The 15,873-nt window shown below is 50.5% G+C and overlaps 1 protein-coding gene across 3 annotated transcripts in view; it reads right to left on the reverse strand.

The window, feature by feature from the left end:
- fbln1 (fibulin 1) overlaps nucleotides 1–15,873 on the reverse strand; it is a 345,473-nt gene that overhangs the window by 232,981 nt on the left and 96,619 nt on the right. The gene's annotated exons all lie outside the window — the stretch shown is intronic.

A 15,873-nucleotide genomic window follows, 5' to 3' on the forward strand; every position in this document is an offset into this window, starting at 1 on the left:
CCGACTTGTGACAATGACGATTATTATTAAAAAAACAGCAGTGGGGAAAGTGGGCATCGCTGCCTCGTCCCCTGGTGCAGCCTAAAATAGTCTGAATTCATCCGATTCGTCCGCACACCCGCCATGGGTGCCTGATATAACAGCCACAAATCCCTGCCGAAGCCTAAACCGCCCAGGACCTCACACAGATATTCCCACTTCACTCGATCAAAGGCATCCATGGCAACCACTATCTCTACCTCTCGCCCCTCTGGAGGCATCACGATCACATTAAGTAACCTCCTGAAGTTGGCCGCAAGATGCCTCCCCTTTACCAACCCCATCTGGTCCTCCCCTATCAATCCTGGCACACAATCCTCTATCCTCGAGGCCAAGATCTTGACCAATAATTTGGCATCTACATTTAGCAGGGAAATCGGTCTATATGACCCACATTGTTCCGGGTCTATTTCCGGCTTTAAAATGAGGGAGATCAAAGCCTGTGACAACACTGGAGGGAGTACTCCCAGCTCCCTTGCCTCATTAAAAGCCCTTAGCTGCAACGGTCCCAATACCCCTGAGAACGTCTTGTAAAATTCCACCGGGTACCCGTCCGGATTTGGGGCCTTGCTCGATTGCATCACCTCCAGCCCCTCCACTATTTCCGCCAGCCCAACTGGGGCCACCAGGCCCTCCACCAACTCCTCATCCACCTTCGGGAACTCCAACCTCTCTAGAAACCGCCTCATCCCCTCCACCCCGGTTGGAGCATCCAGCCAAACAAGGTGTAATTTTGATCTCTCTCTGCATGAAAAGAATGTCTTCAGATCACTTGCTAATTTAATAGTGATAACTGCTCTCAGTAGAGAATTTAAATCTGCTGCCTTTGTTAAAGAAGGTATTTGTCTTATGGATGTTGCTAGGAAAGATTAAGGGTTACTTAGAGAGTACTGTATTCGTTAGGGGGAGTATTTGAGTTGATAGTTGTTAAGATGTTTACTGTGTGTTTATAAAATGTTAACTGGATTCATAGAATAAACATTGTTTTGTTTTAAAAGTACTTTAGATCTCTGTTGCATCACACCTGTAAAGTGGGCCCTTGTGCTCCTCATAACCAAAATCTATTAAAAGTTGTGGGTCAGGTGAACTCCATGATGCACTTTGTGGTTCTCTAAACCCTGACCCGTAACACCATTGGCATCCCCTCCAGCCTCCCACCCACCATAACATACCTCCCCCAGAGTCCGACACTATGCTTCCCACCTCAAACGCCACCCGCCCATCGATCAAAATCGGCAACCCCCTCATTCCAGAATCCAATCCTGAGTGAAATACCTGCCCCACACATCCCACCCTCAGTCCAGTCTGGTCCCCCACCATTAGGTAAGTCTCCTGTGGCATGTCCACATCCGCCTTCAATCTTTTTAAATGTGTGAACACATGGGCCCTTTTGACCGGCCCATTCAACCCTTGCACATTATATGTGATCGAACTTCCTCCTATTACCTTTTAGAAGCCTGACGCCTGACCACTTTCAGCAGTCTGTTCCCCCCCCCCCCCCCAACCTTCTGCTCACCCACCACTGCACTTCCATGAATTACCCCGTCCAGCTAGCCTGGCAACCCCCGCCCATGATGCCTAGCATCCTACTCCCATCAACCCGTTAGTGCCAACAAAACCAACCCCACCCCAATCCCAATGGAAGAGAACAAACCCCCACCTTCCAACAAAGAACAGAAACAAAACAATGGCCCCAAACACAGATTAAACACAGTGCAAAAGCCTCTCCACCAAAGTTCAATGTCCTCCTTCTCCTGCCAGTCCTTTGTCTCTGATAAACTCCATCGCCGCCTCCGACGTCCCAAAGTATAGTTCCTGGCTTTCCTAGGTCACTCACAAACGTGCCAAGTACAGCATCCAAACTTCACCCCTTTCTCGGCCTTATTGAAGCTCGCTCTCATCTTGGCCAGCTCTGCACCCAGGTCCTGGAATACTCGAAGTTCATTGCCCTCCCAGGTGCAGCGCTTCGTCTGCCTGGCCCACCTCAAGATCCACCCCTTGTCCAGGAATCGATCATCGTCCTCGGCAGCTCGTTCCCCTGGGGCTTCCTCATTAGCATCCTATACACTCGATCCACTTCCAGAGATCATGTGAGTGCTCTCTCCTAGCAGCTTCTCCAGCACCTTCCCCACATACGCGCCGGCATCTGCTCCCTCGCTTCCCTCCGGCAGGCCCACGATCCTTATGTTCTGCCTGCGGGACCGGTTCTCCAGGTCCTCAACTTTCTCCTGGAGCCGCCTCTGCTGATCCCGCATCAACCCCATCTCCGCTGCCATCAGGACAAGCTGCTCTTCATGTTCCCCGCCACCTCCTCCATCTTCTGGAACACCTGACCTTGGGCCTCCAGCCTCGTCTCCACGCAGCCGATCACCACCTTAATCGAGTCCACCACCTGGCCAGGTCCCCCAAATTCTCCTTATGCTGCGGGTTGAACTTCCCGTTCAGGGAGCCCACCAGCTGTACTGTTGACCACTGAGCCGCAGGGCCGCTCCCTGACTCGCCACCATCTCCACGTGTGTCACAGACGCAGCACCAGCTTTTGCAATCTGTTCCCCTCTTTTGCGACCGCTTTTGGTCCTCAGCTCCATGCATGAGTGGGTCACTCTCTTCCACCAGCACTCCTGCACCATTTTTCCTCCTCACATCCACCTGTTAACCATTGAAGGTTCACGAGCGGGAGCCACCAAATGTGCGACCACTCAAAGCATAGCCAGCACCGAAAGTTCTTGAAAGTGACTTCGGGGGCGGCATTCTCCGACCCCCCGCCGGGTCGGAGAATGGCCATTGGCCGCCGTGAATCCCGCCCCCGCCCCCGGCGAAGTCTCCGGTACCGGAGATTGGGCGGGGGCGGGAATCGGGCCGCGCCGGTTGGCGGGACCCCCCGCTCAATTCTCCGGCCCGGATGGGCCGAAGTCCCGCCCAGAAATTGCCTGTCCCGCCGGCGTAAATCAAAGCTGGTATTTACCGGCGGGACCAGGCGGCGTGGGCGGGCTCCGGGGTCCTGGGGGGGCATGGGGCGATCTGACCCCGGGGGGTGCCCCCATGGTGGCCTGGCCCGCGATCAGGGCCCACCGACCCGCGGGCGGGCCTGTGCCGTGGGGGCTCTCTTTCCCTTCCGCCTCCGCCACGGCCTCCACCATGGCGGAGGTGGAAGAGACTCTCCCCACTGCGCATGCGCGGGAAACTGTCGGCGGCCGTTGAAGCTCCCGCGCATGCGCCGCATTTCCGCGCCAGCTGGCGGGGCACCAAATGCCATTTCCGCCAGCTGGCGGGGCGGAAATCCCTCCGGCGCCGGCCTAGCCCCTCAATGTTGGGGCTCGGCCCCCAAAGATGCGGAGCATTCCGCACCTTTGGGCCGGCGCGATGCCCGTCTGATTGGCGCCGTTTTTGGCGCCAGTCGGCGGACATCGCGCTGTTGGGGGAGAATTTCGCCCCTGATATTTATGCTGCTGGCATTTTTTAGACTATTTTTCAAACTCTATAAAAGCTGACTTCCAAAGATTCTCCTGTATATCATTGTACATCAGACTTCCCTATGTCAAGAAAAGCCCACTGGCAACAATTATTTTAATATGCACATGTTTTTATTAAGTAACCATCACTTAAAGAGAATGCACAGACAGCAAGACTCCTTCTGTCTGGGAATTTCAATTGGGAGGCTGTGAAATTTAGCCTTGGGCTATTTTCATTTATCCACCGCTACCAATTTGAAAAGATGAAGTGGGATGTGTGCCTGCTCCCTTGGCTGGAGAAGGTGAAAGGCGACCTTAATAAAAGAGGAGAGGAGAGAGCAAATTGAAAAGAAAGAGGAAAGTTTACCCTGGCCAAAAGAAAATAAATGTTGCTTTTTTTGGTTCTGGCATCAAACAGCACACACAGAAATAATTAAGTGTGATTCAATAGTCATTACGGAGTCATGGATTGGGACCTGAATATCGGAGTGTGCAGGATGTTAGTTAATAAGGAGATCAGGGGTTATGGGGAGAAGGCAGGAGAATGGGAATGAGAATCATATCATGATCGAATGGCGAAGCAGACTCGATGTGCCGAGTGGCCTAATTCTCCTCCTGTGTCTTATGGTCTTATGTTTTAGGAAGGACAGGAACTGAGGAAAAGGTGGATGGGATGGCTCTGTTAGTTAATAATGGTATTAGCACAGTACAAAAGGGTGACCTAAGTTCAGGAAATCAGGCTGTGGAAAACGTTTGCTTGGACATGAGAAATAGTAAAGGCAAGAAGTCACCTGTGCAGTTGTGTACAGGCCCCTGATAGTAACCATACCGTAAGACAGAGGAAGAAATAATTGGAGCTTGTCAGAAAGGCACGGTGCTATTCATGGAGCATTCTCATTTACATCTAAACTGGAGCAGTCAGGTGGACAAAGGTAGCCTAGATGTGGAGTTCATTGAACCTCTTCAGAATAATTTCTTAGGGCACCGTGTTCTGGAACCAACTAGAGAGCAAGTGATACTAGACCTGGTATTGTGCAACGAGGAGAGAGTAAGTAATGATCTCGTAGTGAAGGTGCCTGTGGGTAGCAGCGACCATAAACTCATTAAATTTTATATTCAATTGGAGAGAGAGAGGAATGGGTCTGGGACTATGGGTGGGATTTACCACGCAAGTCGCTACGTGTTTTGTGGTGGCTGGAGGCAGCCAACCGTTGTCTGGCAGCGGGATCTTCTGGTCCCGCCATTGACACCATGGTTTCTCGTTGAATGCACCCCTCACCATTGGTGGTGCTGAAAATTCCTGCCTATGTTTTTAAACTTAAATAAATGCAGTAATGTGGGCATGAAAGCTGAATTCGCAAATTAGGTTAAGGGATAAGTCAGTAGAGAAGTGGTGGCAAACATTTAAGGGAATATTTCAGAATGCAGAGAATAGATACATTCCAAGAGTGAGGTAAAAGTCCATGGGACAGACCGACCATCCATGGTTTACCAGAAAGGTTAAATTTGGTATCAAAATTACAGAAAAGGCATATAATTGTGCAAAGACAGGGGGCTGGTCAGATGATTGGACAGAATATAAGGAACAGCAAAGGATGACTAACAGATTAATAAAGAGAGGAAAATTAGAGTATGAGAGAAATCTAGCCAGAAATAAAAAAACAGATCGTAAAAGTTTTAATAAATATTCAACCAGAAAAGAGTTAACAAGGTGAACATTGGTCCTATAGAAAGTGAGTCTGGGGAAATTATAATGGAAAACAAGGAGACGGCAGATGAATTGAACAGATGTTTAGCTTCAGTCTACACTATAGAGGATACAAGTAACATCCCAGAAGCCGATATTAACCAGGGGATGGAAGAGACAGGAAAACTCAGGAAAATTACAGTCATCAGAGAAGTGGTACTGAGTTGGAGCTGCAGGCTGACAAGAGACAAGGTCCTGATGGATTTCATCCTTGGGTCTTAAAGGAAGTATCTAATGAGATAGTTAATGCATTGGTTTTAATTTTCCAAATGTCCCTAGATTCAAGGGGGTCCCATTCGAGGAACAGGTGAATGTACTATATTTAGATTTCGAGAAGGTATTTGATAAAGTGCCATATCAAAGGTTATTGCGGAAAATAACAGCTTGTGTTATAGAGGGTAACATATTGGCTTGGACAATTGGCTGGCCAACAGGAAACAAAGTGTAAGCATAAATGGGTCTTTTTCAGGTTGGCAAAATGTATGAGTGGTGTGTCATAGGGATCAGTGCTGGGGCCTCACCTGTTTAAAATTTATGATTTGGATTTTAGGGATAGTTGCCAAATTTGCTGACGACACAAAGAAATGTCGAAAAGTAAGTTGCGAAGACGTCATAAGGAGGCTAAGGAATATAGATAGGTTACATGAGTAAAAGATCTGGCAAATGGATATAATGTGGGAAAATGTGAAATTGTCCATTTTGACAGGAAGAATAAAAATGAAGCATGTTATCTAAATGGTGTGAGAATTGCAGAGGGATCTGGGTGTCCAAGCGGGTGTTCAACAGCGTGAATCACATGAATGTAGATACAGTAAATAATTAGGAAAGTTAATAAAATGTTATCGCTTATTGTGAGGGGAATTGATTACAAAAGTAGAGAGGTTATGCTTCAGTTGTACAGGGAACTAGTGAGATCATATTTGGACTACTGTGTATATAGTATTGATCACCTTATTTAAGGAATGATGGACACGATCCATTGGCCATGCTGCGCCGGAAAAGCATCTCGCTGCGGTACAGCGTAGCTGTTGAAAGCCGGGAGACCCCGCTCCTGGTTTCTACCCGGCTCACATTACCTTGCGAGATTCAACAATGGGTGGGATCATTGTTTAGCATATTAGAGCGAGGCAGTAAGCCTTACAGTAATGTGCAGATTCCTGAGGTACCTGAGGCTTTGACATTCAACCCTTCACCTCAGAGACTTCGGGCAAGTACCGTTCAGCACTGGTCCTCACAAACGGTGACCAGATGAAACGGCACTCGTGGGAGTCTCCCAGGGGATCGGAGACCCCCAGCTGCATGCCCTTTGGGCAATGTCGTGCCCTAGGACTGCTAAGTACCCTGCTAGTGCCAATCTGGTACCTTGGCACTGCCACCTGGGTGACAGCCTGGCACTGCCACGGTGCCCAGGTGGCACTGCCTGCTGGCATGGATGCTGCCAGGTTGGCACTGCCAAGGTGCCAACCTGGCATTTTTGGTGTGTGCACATTTGGGCCGGGTTTGCCCGGCGTGGGCCGATCTATCGCGACAATGGGGAGTTCCGGCAAGCGGAGCTCCCCACCGTACAACACGGGGCTTATCTGCGACCTCGACTGCGCGTTACCCATTCAGGCCTCTTACGTTGAATAGCCATATGTTTCCCGGCACTCGCAGTATGGCTGAACGCACTCACTAGGCGACTTTGCCCCTTCTGGGAGAATCACGCCCGATGTAAATGCATTGGAAGCATTTCAGAGAGGGATTACCAGACAAATGTTTAGAGTGGGTGGGCTGTCTTCTGAGGAAAGTTTAGAAAAGCTAGGTTTGTATTCGCTGGAGTTTAGAAGAGTAAGAGGCAACTTGATTGAAACATATAAGAGCCGGGGGGGGCACAGGGTGTACGTGGAATGGATGTTTCTTTTTGTGGGAGAATGTAGAACTAGGGGTCACTCAGAGTGTCGTGAATCTTTGGAACTATCTTCCTAAAAAGGCAGTGGAAGCAGAATCTTTGAATATTTTTAAGACAAAGGTGGATAGACTCTTGGTAAGCAAAGGGGATGATAAATTATTGGGAATAGGAGGAATGCAGATTTGAGGATACTATCAGGTCAACTGTGATCTTATTAAATGGCGGAGCAGGCTTGAGGGACTGAATGGCCGACTCCTGCTTCTTCTTTGTGTGTTTGCATCACAGAAACTGACTGTGAGATAAATGATTTAACATCACAGGAACATAAAATAGGAGCAGGAGTAGGTCATCCAGCCCCTTGAGCCTGCTCCGCCATTCAATAAGATTATGGCTGATCTGATTATGGCTCCAACTCTTTCATACTCGCAATAGCCTTTGATTCCTTGTCAATCAAGAGATTTAACTCAGCCTCAATAATATTCAATGACACTGCCTCCACTGTTGTCTGGAGAAGAGCATTCCCTTGAATCACAATCCTCTGAGAGAGAAAAATTCTCCTTATCTCCACCTTAAATGGGAAACCCCTTATTTTTAAACTGTCTCCTCATTCTAATCTCTTCCCAGAAGGGGAAACATCCTCTCAGCATCCACCATGTCAAGTCATCTTAGAATCTTGTATGTTTCAATAAGATCACCTCTCATTCTTCAAAACTCCAATAGATATAGCACCCCACCAAAACAAAACAACCCAATATCAGTCATTTGAAGGTGCACAACCTGCCACGGATTGTATCTCTTGATAACGAAATGTCAGTATATAGGCAGTGTCACGTTCTTATAATGACATAAGTACTTGAGCTTATTTGTTGTAAAAGACGCAAGGCACCAATCGCACATAAGGGTTTGGGTAAACACTTTGTGGAGTAATACATAGGCATAAAACTTGATCAGAGGTGTGTGTGTGAATGAAATGAAAATCGCTTATTGTCACAAGTAGGCTTCAAATGAAGTTACTGTTAAAAGCCCCTAGTCGCCACATTCCGGCGCCTGTTCGGGGAGGCTGTTACGGGAATCGAACCATGCTGCTGGCCTGCCTTGGTTTGCTTTCAAAGCCAGCGATTTAGCCCTGTGCTAAATAGCCCCTGTGTGTATACCCACTCAAAGCAAAAGTGAAACTAAGACTGGATCACCTGACACACTTCCCTTCTCGTGCTGTCATGCTGATATCCTTCAAGTGCATATTACAACATCCCCCTTTTGCAAGTTACTCTGCCCCCTTCCAAAGATGTATAACTATTTTCAATGCATATCCATACTGAGTTAGCATTACACAAATGTACTGAACTGATGAATCTACGAGTCTCTAAAGCATAAGGGTAATCTGCTGGTACATTCAGATCTTGTAATAGTAATCTTGTCTGGAGGTTTCTTTAATTGCTCACAGTGATCTGTGGGATAGCCATTCCTGGATATTGTTCCTGGTTGCATTTGAGATCTTGCCCCAAAGGCAATAAGATTGTATGGTGATTGAGAAACTGAAATGGATCTGATTTGTCATTGTTAATGCCTCACCATTGCGTCTTTGTGTGTAATGATTTCGTAGGACATTGGTTTTGAACAATTACACCTCAGCTGGTTACCATGTACCTTCTATGGGATCCTGGATGTGAACTTGTTATCACAATTATAAACCTGGTAAGTCTGCATCTGTATTTAGAAAGTGCATGTTGGTCATCTTCTCTTGTAGTTTTAAATGTTGCTCTCCAGTTAATGAGAGAGTAGAATGGGGGGGACTTCCGGTTGCGGCGATGCCTTGCTAGCCGCACGTTTCGGCGGCTCCAGCTCCGACGGACCTTCGGGCTCTTTTAAGAGCCCCAACGGGAAATTTTTGGGTGACGCAACCCGGTGTGGGGTGAGTGAGTAGGGAGTCCCCCCCCCCAACGAAGGAGGAAAATATCGGCGGCGGCGGCTGCAGCGCGAGGAATCGTTGACGAAAGGGACAGAAAGGGAGAAGACACAAAATGGCGGCGGAGAAAGCGCAGGCGACATGGGGGCCCGAGCAAGACGAATTTTTGAGACGGTGTGTGGAGCTACTAAAGAGGGAGGTGCTGACCCCGATGCTACAGGCAATTGAGGGGCTCAAGGAGGCACAAAGGACCCAGGAGACAGAGCTCCGCGTGGTGGAGCAGAAGGTGACGGATAATGAGGACGAGATCCTGGGCCTGGCGGTCAAAACACAGACGCACGAGACACTCCATAAAAAGTGTATTGAAAGGATCGAGGCCCTAGAAAACAGAGCGCGAAGGAAGAACCTTCGGATACTGGGTCTCCCTGAGGGAGTGGAAGGAACGGACTGTAGAGCTTATGTAAGTACGATGCTAAGCTCATTGATGGGTGCTGAGGCCCCTGCGGGCCCCTTGGAGGTGGAGTGGGCACATCGGATCCCGGCGAGAAGACCAAAAGCGGGAGAACAACCCAGGGCGACAATCGTGCGACTTCACCGCCTTAAAGATAGAGAAGAGGTCCTGAGATGGGCTAAAAAGGTGCGGAGTAGCAGATGGGAGAATGCAGTGGTACGGGTGTACCAGGATTGGAGTGCGGAGGTGGCGAGAAGGAGGGTGAGTTTTAACCGAGCCAAGGAGGTGTTACACAAAAAGAAGGTGAAGTTCGGGATGCTGCAGCCGGCATGACTATGGGTCACGTACCAGGAGAGACACCATTATTTCAATACGGCGGAAGAAGCATGGAGCTTTATTAAAGAGGAGAAATTGGATCGGAACTGAGGGACTGATACTGTAGGGAATGTTATTGTTATTGTTATGGTTGATGTAAATAGAGAAGTAAATTGGGATGGGGGGAGACACTAGGAAATGTGGGCGCCGGTGAGGGGGGAAAGAAGGGACATAGGCGGAGAATGAGGAATGGGAGGGGGAGAGGAAAGGGAGCTGCACCACAAGAGGCGGGTCAGATAAAGGGATGTTCCCGCGCCAGAAAGATTATGGCGGGAAGACAGGCGCATGGCGGATGGGAGTTCCCCACACAGGGGGGTCAAGGAGTGAGCAGGAGTAGCCGGGGTCAGTTGAAGCCAGCTGACTTGTGGAAGTAATATGGGGGGAGCAATCACGCTAGAAAGGGATCTAGCGGGGGGGGGGGGGGGGGGGGGGGGGGGGGGAACATTGGGTTGCTGCTGCGGAAATCAAAAAGGAAATGGCTAAAGAGTGGGTGGACGGGGATGGAGTGCGACGCCTGGGGAGCGAGTGGGAGCGCGGAGGCGGGATATGGGACTGGCCTAGAGAAGGTGATGGCTAGTCGACACAGGAGGGGGGGCAGGTAGCCCCCTAGTGAGGCTGATCACGTGGAACGTGAGAGGCCTGAACGGACCGATTAAAAGGGCCCGAGTGCTCGCGCTTTTGAAAGGGCTAAGGGCAGACGTGGCTATGCTCCAAGAGACGCACCTGAAGGTGGCGGACCAAGTTAGGTTAAGGAAAGGATGGGTGGGACAGGTGTTCCACTCAGGACTAGATGCAAAGAATAGAGGGGTGGCCATATTGGTGGGGAAACGGGTAGCATTTGAAGCAAAGAACATCGTAGTAGATAGCGGAGGTAGATATGTAATGGTGAGTGGCAGGCTGGAGGGAATGGAGGTCATGTTGGTTAATGTATATGCCCCGAATTGGGACGATGTGGGATTTATGAGACGGATGCTGGGTCGTATACCGGACCTGGAGGTAGGAAACTTGATATTGGGAGGGGACTTCAATACCGTGCTGGACCCAGGGCTAGATAGATCCAGCTCAAAGACCGGGAGAAGGCCGGCAGCGGCCAAGGTGCTTAAGGGGTTTATGGACCAAATGGGGGGAGTGGATCCATGGTGATTTCTTAGACCAAGGGCCAGGGAGTTCTCCTTCTTCTCCCATGTCCATAAAGTGTACTCCCGGATAGATTTTTTTGTTTTGGGAAGGTCGTTGATCTCAAGGGTGGAAGAAGCTGAGTATTCAGCCATAGCGGTTTCGGACCATGCCCCACACTGGGTGGACCTGGAACTAGGAGAGGAAAGGGAGCAGAGAGCACTCTGGCGATTAGATGTGGGATTGATGGAGGACGAGGGAGTGTGTGGAAGAGTGCGGGGGTGTATTGAGATATACCTGGAGGTCAATGACGACGGGGAGGTCCGTGTGGGAGTGGTATGGGAAGCACTAAAAGCGGTGGTCAGAGGAGAGCTGATCTCCATTGGGGCCCACACAGGGAAAACAGAGGCCAAGGAAAGGGAAAGATTACTGGGGGAGATTTTAAGGGTGGATAGGGAATTTGCAGAGACCCCGGAGGAGGGACTGTACAGGGAGAGGAGACGACTCCAGGCGGAGTTTGACCTCCTGACCACCAGAAAGGCGGAGGTGCTGTGGAGGAAGGCACAGGGGAGGAGGTATGAATATGGGGAAAAGGCTAGTCGCCTGCTGGCTCATCAGTTGCGAAAGAGGACAGCGGCGAGGGAGATAGGGGGAATTAGAGACGAAAAGGGAGCCACGGTGCGAAGAGCAGGGAAGATAAATGAGGTGTTCAAGACCTTTTATGAGGGACTGTATAGGTCCCAACCCCCAGAGGGAGAGGAGGGGATGCGACAGTTCCTGGATCAATTGAGGTTCCCGAGGGTGGAGGAGCAGGAGGTGGAAGGCCTGGGGGCACCGATTGGGGTGGACGAGGTTATTAAGGGGCTGGGGAACATGCAAGCAGGGAAGGCTCCGGGACCAGACGGGTTCCCGGTGGAATTTTATAGAAAATATGTGGACTTGTTGGCCCTGTTGTTGGTGAGGACGTTCAATGAGGCCAGGGAAGGAGGGACTTTACCCCCGACAATGTCGGAGGCGACGATATCGCTAATTTTGAAGAGGGATAAAGATCCGTTGCAGTGCGGGTCCTATAGACCTATTTCATTATTGAATGTGGACGCCAAATTGCTGGCAAAGGTACTGGCATCGAGGATAGAGGATTGTGTCCCGGGGGTGGTGCACGAAGACCAGACAGGGTTCGTAAAAGGGAGACAACTGAATGTTAACGTGCGACGACTATTAGGGGTGATAATGATGCCCCCAGTGGAGGGGGAGGCAGAGATAGTGGCGGCAATGGATGCAGAGAAGGCATTTGACAGGGTGGAGTGGGAGTATTTATGGGAGGTGTTAAGGAGGTTTGGGTTCGGGAACGGGTTTATTAGCTGGGTCAAACTTCTTTATGGGGCCCCAACGGCAAGTGTAGTCACGGGTCGGCAAAGATCGGAGTATTTCCGATTATATAGGGGAACAAGACAGGGATGCCCGCTATCTCCACTGTTGTTTGCGTTGGCAATTGAACCTCTGGCCATGGCGTTGAGAGACTCCAGGAAAGGGAGAGGGGTGATTAGAGGGGGAGAAGAACACCGAGTCTCGCTATACGCGGATGACCTCCTGTTGTATGTGTCGGACCCAGCGGGGGGGATGATAGAGGTTATGCGGATGTTGAGGGAGTTCGGAGATTTCTCGGGATATAGGCTCAACATGGGGAAGAGTGAACTATTTGTGATACACCCAGGGGACCAGAGTAGAGAGATAGAAGGCCTGCCTCTAAGGAAAGTGGAAAGAAACTTCCGATACCTGGGGATTCAGATCGCTAGGAGCTGGGGAACCTTGCACAGACTTAATCTGACACGATTGGTAGAACAAATGGAGGAGGACTTCAAGAGGTGGGACATGCAGCCTCTGTCGTTGACGGGCAGAGTGCAGGCAATTAAGATGATGGTCCTCCCCAGGTTCTTATTTGTATTTCAATGTCTCCCTATACTAATCACTAAGACCTTTTTCAAAAAAATAGACAGGAGCATCACGAGCCTCGTGTGGGCAGGGAAAGTCCCGAGGGTAAGGAGGGGGTTCCTACAACGTAGCAGGGACAGAGCAGGATTGGCGCTACCGAATTTGGGCGACTACTATTGGGCCGCCAATGTGGCAATGATTCGTAAATGGATGATGGAGGGAGAGGGAGCGGCGTGGAAAAGACTGGAGAGAAAGTCCTGTAAAGGGACGAGCTTAGAGGCGCTGGTGACGGCGCCGCTACCGTTCTCACCAAAAAGGTTTACCACCAACCCGGTGGTGGCGGCAACATTGAATATCTGGGGACAATGGAGGCGACTGAGAGGTGTGCGGGGAGCCCTGGTGGGGTCCCCAATCAGGAACAACCATAGGTTTGCCCCAGGAAAAATGGATGGAGGATTTCAGAGCTGGCACCAGTTGGGAATTAGGAGGGTGGGAGATTTATTTATAGATGGGACATTTGCAAGCTTGGGAGCATTGGAGGAAAAGTATAAGTTGCCCTGGGGAAACTTCCTTAGATATATGTGTCATGATATTCAAACACAGACATCATGATGGACACACCAACAGGCAAATCAGAGCACACAACACCACAACCAATCACAGACAAGAACACCAACCACATAAAAAGCACGAGCACGACACCTGGTGGTCAGTAGGTCTGGGGATAAAGAAACAGAGAAGAGCTGTTACAACATCACAAGCAGGGAACCCCCACGTGCAGAGTGCAAAGACAAAACTGTACATAGTAAGTTTGAATAAAATAGCGTTGTACCATATACAACCGTGTTGGCTCATCTGTGTGTCAGAACATCCAACACCACATGGTACAGGAGTGGATCGATACCTGCCTACTAACCTGCCATTCTGGACATGGACCGCACCGACAAACCGCAGCCGTTGCAAGTCGCGGGGAACCTAGGTACCAATTGGAAGCTCTTCAGGCAGCGATTTGACCTGTACATCCGTGCCACCGAAAAACAGAGTGCCTCGGATGACACGAAGATTGCAATGCTCCTCTTCTACGCAGGTCAGCACGCCACCGACGTCTTCAACTCACTGGTGTTCGAAGAAGGCGAAAACCAATCCAAATATGACACGGTCATCCTCAAACTGGACCAGCACTTTCAAGTTGAAGTAAATGAAAGTTTTGAAAGATACCTCTTTCAGCAACGCCTGCAAGGTAAGGAGGAGCTTTTTCAACCCTTCTTGACGCACCTCCGGATTCTAGCGCAGTCCTGCGGTTACGGCACCACCACAGAGTCCATGATCAGGGACCAGATTGTTTTTGGCGTTGCCTCTAGTGGCCTACGCCAGCAGCTTCTTAAAATGAAAAGCCTCACCTTAGCGTCTGCTGTGGAAGCCTGTGTCCTCCACGAAAATGCTACCTGCCGTTTTGCCCGATTTCAGGCGTCCGAGTTGGCACGGAGGGGGTCCCCAGCCGTCGAATCGGCAAGCCAGGCCGCCCACGACGTCGAACGCATCCAGGCCGTCGATTACTTCCCGACCCACGGCCCGGACGACAGCGGCCGCTTCCCGCGCTTTTCGCGGTCTCCCGCGCAGGTGCGCGCCAAAAATAACGGCCACAACGAGGGACGCACTGCGCAGGTGCGCCCACCGCAAGATCGCACTGCGCATGCGCAGTGGCGCAACGAACGCCGTGACGTCATGACGTGCGGCAATTGTGGAGCTCTACATTTAAAAGGGCAATGTCCTGCAAAAAACCGACAGTGCCTCAGATGTGGCAAGATGGGCCACTACGCAGCCCACTGTCGTTCGGCTCAACCCATGGATCCGGCGCATCCTCGACAATCTCGCAGACAAGTCAGGACCGTCCAGCCCACGCATCAAGACTTCCAGTTAAGTGATGCAGATGACCAGGATGCCTTCCGCGTTTCCATCATCGATGTCAACAAGGTCAATGCCATCAATCCAGCCGATGAGTGGTGTGCCACCCTGACGGTCAACCGATCGCGCGTCGCCTTCCGTCTGGACACCGGCGCATCCGCCAACCTGATTGCATATTCTGCAGTCCAGGCCATGAAGGTCAAACCACCCATCACGCCATCCCGGCTCAAGATGGTTGACTATAACGGGAACGTCATCCCGTCCATAGGATCTTGCCAGCTACAGGTAACTCACAAGATGCACACGGCCACACTCCCCTTCGAAGTTGTCGGCTCATCAAAGGACTCGTTACTGGGCGCACAGGCGTGTAAGGTCCTTCACCTGGTACAGCGCATTATGTCTCTCTCTCCAGATGAGATATCCGACTTCCCGGATGCTGAGTTCCACGCAAATCTCCATTCCCTCCTTGCTCACAACCAGGAGGTTTTTGAAGGCATGGGGACATTGCCATACACGTATAAGATTCGACTCAGACCGGACGCCATCCCTGTCGTTCACGCACCTCGCAGGGTTCCTGCGCCACTCAAAGACCGCCTCAAGGTACAACTGCAGGTTCTTCAGGACCAAGGGGTCCTATCCAGGGTCACGGAGCCCACGCCATGGGTCAGCTCCATGGTCTGTGTAAAGAAGCCCTCTGGCGAGCTCCGTATATGTATAGATCCTAAAGATCTGAATAACAACATCATGCGGGAACACTATCCCATCCCGAAACGAGAGGACCTCACCAGCGAGATGGCGCGAGCCAAAATATTCACCAAATTGGATGCGTCCAAAGGATTTTGGCAGATCCAACTGGACCCGGCCAGCCGAAGACTATGCACATTCAACACCCCTTTTGGCAGATTCTGCTACAACCGGATGCCATTCGGCATCATTTCAGCATCTGAAGTTTTCCACCGCATTATGGAGCAGATGATGGAAGGCATCGAAGGGGTACGTGTATATGTGGACGATATCATCATTTGGTCCACCACTCCGCAGGAACACATGCATCGTCTACGA

This window comes from Scyliorhinus torazame, chromosome 19 (genome assembly GCF_047496885.1).
Source record: "Scyliorhinus torazame isolate Kashiwa2021f chromosome 19, sScyTor2.1, whole genome shotgun sequence".
Classification (NCBI taxonomy): Eukaryota; Metazoa; Chordata; class Chondrichthyes; order Carcharhiniformes; family Scyliorhinidae; genus Scyliorhinus; species Scyliorhinus torazame.